Consider the following 5683-nt stretch of genomic DNA (forward strand, 5'->3'; position numbering starts at 1 on the left):
TCTGTTCATATCCTGTGCCCATTTTTCTATTGGATTATTTACCTTTATCTTGTTGTGATGCTCAAGTATTTTATAAATTCTGGATTTATAAGTCCCTTATCTGATATGTCATTAGCAAATACTTTTGCCCAGTCTGTGGCTTCCCTTTTTACCCTGTTGGAGAAGTTTTTGGATATGCATAGAGATTTGATTCAAGAAGGCCCCATTCATCTATTTTATCTTCTCCTGGTTGTAGGTGCCAACCTGGTTATTAAGGAACAGACTGTAAGTTTAAGTGCAGCTTCACCAATGGGGAACTGTGTGACAGGTTCCAAGGATGCCTATGCTCTCCAGGATGGCAAGGACCGCAGTGTGAGAAAGAAGGCATCACTCTGAAAATCGGAGATTTGCCAGATCACCTAGAAGTGAACAATGGTAAATTTAACCCCATCTGCAAAGCCTCTGTCTAGCCACTGTCTGTTAATGAAGAAATGACTCTGGTAAAGCCAGATAGGACTGTGCTTCATCCCAAAGACTTTAACCACACAGATAATTTCTCAGTGGCCACATTCACCATCCACTGGACTCTGTCCCCTAACTCAGGAGTTTGAGTCTGCAGCATGAACACACTGGCTGGAATAGTGGAAAAACCACTTAACTTTTCTGTTAATGTTCTTTCCAAGTTCTCAAATGCTGCAAGTGTAATCAACACTGGACATAACTTTGCTGTCATCCACATCAGCTCTGAGCCTTACTTTGGGGATGGAACAATCAAGTCCAAGAAGCGGCTGTACAAACCTGTTATGAAGCTTGGTGGCACATTTCAGTGACAAATGAGCTTGTTACACTACACATTCTTGGGCCTTGAACAGAATATGAGCTCTACTTGTAGCTGATCCTCAGAGGAGAGGGAGGGGAAGGGCATTCTGTCCCCATGAGGTGGTTCACAACAGCATCCGTTGGCATCCTTCTTCCAATAGGTCTTAGCCTCCTACACAACTCAGACCACTCTAAATTTTACCTGGCAATCAATATCCACAAACTCAGAAGATGGCGTTTATGTTGAAGTGTAGAGGAGGTCCATGCAGATGAAAAGTGACTAGCAAAATATCAAAGTGCCAGGCAACTTAACTTTACAAGTTAACAATTTACACCCTAGGGAGCAGGCAATATATCATCTGTGCCAGAGTCAACATGAAGGTCCAAGGGGAGTGGAATGAGTATCTCATTGCCAGTACTCTCAGTGACATTCTCTCTCCTCAATCAGAAAACATCAAGATTTCTGGTATCACAAACTCTTCAGCTGTAATCTCTTGGACAAGACTGAATGGCTAGTCTATATATTTTATCATCATCTGTTAAAGGTTCAAGGCAAGAATGAAGACCAGCACATTGATGCAAAGATCAAGAATGCTACCATCACCGAGTGCCAGCTAGAGGGTCTAGAACCTGAAATCGCTTACCAGGTGGACATTTTTGCAGAGAACAACAAAGGATCAAGCAACCCAATCTTTTCTCATGAGCTGATGACCTTCTCAGAATCTCAAGTTGGAGCAAACCTGGGAGGTAGGAAGATGCTGCTTATAGCTATCCTTGGCTCAGCTGAAATAACCTACTTGACAGTACTGTTGCAATTGAAGATGATGTTGCAATTGACCAGGGTAAATGTCCAAAGGAGGATGGCTCAGGCCTTATAGAACAGAGAAGAGACATCTGTGCAGTTCAACTCACAAACTCTGGCCCTGAACAGGAAGGCCAAGAACAACCCAGATCTTGCAATGTATCCGATCCTTGACTGGCATCACATTAAATTTCAAGATGTGATTGGGGAGAACAATTTTGCTAGGTCCTGAAAGCATGCATCAAGAAGGACGGACTAAGAATGCACGTGGTCATCAAGGATGAAAGAATATGCCTTGAAACATGAATACAGGGACTTTGCAGGGGAACTTAAAGTTCTTTGTAAACTTGGACACCGTCCAAGCATCATCAACCTGTTGGGAGCATGTGAACATTGAGGCTTCTTGTACCTTGCCATTGGATACCACTTCCCCCGCCCTCCAGGAACCTGGAATTTCTGTGCAACAGCCATGTACTAGAGACCAAACTGGCCTTTGTCATCGCCAACAACACAGCCTCCACTCTGTCGTCACAGCAGCTGATTCATTTTGCAGCTGATGTGGCCCAAGGCATGGACTATTTGAGCCAAAACCAGTTTATCCACAGGGATCTGGCTGCCAGGAACATTTTAGTTGGTGAAAACTATATGGTCAATATAGCAGATTTTGGATTGTCCTGAGGTTAAGAAGTATATGTGAAAAAGACAATGGGAAGGCTCCCAATGTGCTGGCTAGTAATTGAGTCACTGAACCATAGAGTATACACAACCAATAGTAATGTATGGTCCTACGGTGTGGTGTTATGGGAGATTGTTAGCTTAGGTGACACCCTTTACTGCAGGATGACACATGTGGAGCTCAATAAGTTGCTACAGGACTACAGATAGGAGAAACCCCTGAACTGTGATGACCAGGTGTATGACCTGATGAGACAATGCTGATGGGAGAAACCTTATGAGAGGCCATCATTTGCTCAGATATTGGAGTCATCAAGCAGAATGCTAGAAGAATGAAAGACCTACATGAACACCATGTTTTATGAGAAGTTCGCCTAGGTGAGGAACTGCTTGCCGAGGAAGCAGCCTAAGGCAGAGCCCCTGCATCTGCAGAGAACATTTCTTTCCCCTCCCCAATACAAGAGACCCTTGCTACATGACAAGAACACAAGCATACCACTGCCTAGGAGACATGATACAGAGTACGGACGTGTGTAGAAATTGCTGTATGTCTGGACCTCTCACCACAAACTCTTATGTGCATATGTAGCCCTTCTGACTCTACAAAGACTGGATATATTCTGTTTGGGGTAAGAATGTGCAGAAATCAGAATGTCTGTGGTTTCATATGCAATAATATATTTTTCTAAAAATTCAGACTCACAAGGAAAATGTGAAAGTAAATTCCTGTAATGCATAACTCATTTCTGCTCTAGGTATTTTTAATATATACCTTTATGCCAAATGCTATAATGTTTTTTCTATGTGGATGTGAAATTTCGTTAATAAACCTAATAATTTCTTGATCACACAGGTAAGAAAAGTGGTAGAAATGCATGAATTCTGATAGACCACAAGAGGTTTCTCTATTTCTAAATTTTCTCTCTGACCTGAAGAAGCCAGAATGAATCCACTCAATATATGTGCTCATAACTTTGTCATGTATTTTCAAATCAGTCCAGAATTCTAATATCTAAAAACAGATTTAAAGCTTGTTTCTCTAAAAGCTCTCAGAGCAGCCTAAATAAGTCAAATAAATTAATGGGATTTGGGTATAGTTTCTCTGGTTGCATTGATATATATGTGTTAAGAAATAATACAAGCAGGAAATTTGGAGTTATAGTTGGGAGACATATAGCATTTTAAATGAAATTAAAATCCCTGCATGTATTGTACATTATAAAAAGTGTCATCCTTCAGCATTTGTGAGTTTATTATTTTTACTGTAAGATCAGTATACTGCTTTGTACTGAGATAATGTAATAAGTGAATGCTTTTCCTAGTAAAAAAAAGGGATAAGAATAAAAAGAATGATGCTGTTTGCTTCCATAGATCTGTTCTAATTGAGAAGCCTCTATCTTGGTATGATGAATGATTTTCAGTTGAAACATGGGCATTTTGAGTAGTATATAATTAAATTCAGAATCTTATTTAAACTTAATACTTTAGCTGGTTTATTATTTTGGTATAGTTTCAAGAAAGTGGTTCTGGTCTGAAGGTAACTATATTTTTAACCCAGTTGTGGCACCTTGGTAGTTTGAATCTACCATCAGCTCTGGGGAAGAAAGTTGGGCAATATCTTCCTGTGTGATTTATAGTCTCCAGAAATACCTGGAGGGTCAGATATGAATTGTTTTTGACTCTATAACAATGAGTTTGAATTTTTTTTTGTTAACAAATAATCCTTTATTGAAATATTTTCATCTGTAGTTCCTTAGCTAGCTGGGCATTCCACAGCACCACTTTTGATGTCTTCTATGATGTCATGAGGGTGACGGCCATTAACATTGCAGCCCACAGATTGGGCAGTTCCCAGGATCTCTTTAATAGTTCCAGAGAGTTCTCTGGCTAAAGACCGGTGTCACATCTGCCGGGCAATGCCAACAATCTCATCAAAAGTGATATTTCCACTGTGCTTAATATTTTTCTGCTTCTTTCTGTCTCTGGGTGGTTCCTTTAGGGCTTTGATGATCAGGGCAGAGGCAGAAGGCACCACTTCAATCTGGGCCTGTCTGTTCTGAATCGTCAGTTTCACTGTAATCCTTAGTCCCTTCCAGTCACCGGTGGCCTTGGCAATGTCATCACCAACCTTTTTTGGAGACAGACCCAGGGGGCCGATCTTGGGGGCCAGAGCGGAAGTGGCACCGACTTTCCCACCGGTACACCTCAGGTACACGACTTTAATCTCGTTGGGGTCGAACTTGGGCAGCATGGCGGAGGCGGCTGGTGTTGATGAACCCAGATGCGGGACGACTGAAGAAAGTTGCACCGAGGCCTCCTCCGAGCCGAAAGCCGAAAGGAGTTTGAATTTTTTTTAGTTAAGAAGGTGGAAAGAATGCACTTTGTTAATGCCAGGTAAGGGTAGAAGTTCAGGCTCATCTCTTAACATTTATTGACACTTTCAGTGTGGAATCCTCCTTCATTACTGCTGAGCCTGGATGAGAATTTGTCTCCCTGTTAGGTATTTTCTAACACTTGCCTGATTATTTTGAATAGAAGTCGTGTTTCTACTCTCTACATAACTTTGCTCACCAGTAGACTGACAGGAAACATAATGATACATGGAGAAAAGATTGAAACTTCCAACAACTTCTTCTTATTTGGATCAATAAAATTGGTACCAGCAGTCAGGGGATCAAAAACCATACTGCACTGGGAAAATTTGCATCCAGGGACTCTCGAAATTATTGAGGAACAATGATATTAATTTGAGGACTAAAGTGTACCTGATTCAGGCCATTGGCTTTTCAGTTACATGCTATACATCTCAGAGCTGGACAATGAATAAGGATGACAGACGGGTTGATGCCATCAAACTGTGGTGTTGGAGAAGAGTACAGAATATCCCATGAAATGTCAAAAGAGCAAACAGATATGCCTTGGAGAACGTGAAGCCAGAGTACTCCTTGGAGGCAAGCATGGTGAAGCTTGTCTCAAATACTTAGGGCATAATGCTAGGAAAGGCTATTCCTTGGAGAAGAACATCAAGCTTGGAAAGGTGGAGGGAAGGCAAGGAGAGGAAGACATTCAGCCAGGTGAATTGGCACAATGACTGCAGCAATGGGCTTTAGTGTGTCACAGATTGTGAGGTTGGCACAGGATAGGACAGGGTTCAGATATGTTATATAGGATCACTATGAGTTGTACTTGACTACATGGTACCTAACAACAACAATATGGTTGTTTTAGATAGAATTTCCAGAACTTTTTGTTGTATGTAGCAGGGATCTATTATATTTTCCTAGAAGCAAAAGTCTTCTCAAACATTTTTATGATGATAACTGAATTTTGTTATCTTAAGTTTAAAAACATGCAAAAGTACAGTAAAGACTATATTTAAAAATAAACCTCTTAGATCCAGTTCCAAGT

At 41.0% G+C, this 5683-nt stretch overlaps 1 pseudogene; it reads left to right on the forward strand.

The window, feature by feature from the left end:
* The window catches only part of LOC102870882, a 12144-nt pseudogene extending 9533 nt beyond the window's left edge, over positions 1–2611 (forward strand).
* Positions 2612–5683: the final 3072 nt, after the last annotated feature.

This window comes from Elephantulus edwardii, unplaced genomic scaffold (genome assembly GCF_000299155.1).
Source record: "Elephantulus edwardii isolate Elephantulus edwardi_28Jun2011 unplaced genomic scaffold, EleEdw1.0 scaffold00017, whole genome shotgun sequence".
NCBI lineage: Eukaryota > Metazoa > Chordata > Mammalia > Macroscelidea > Macroscelididae > Elephantulus > Elephantulus edwardii.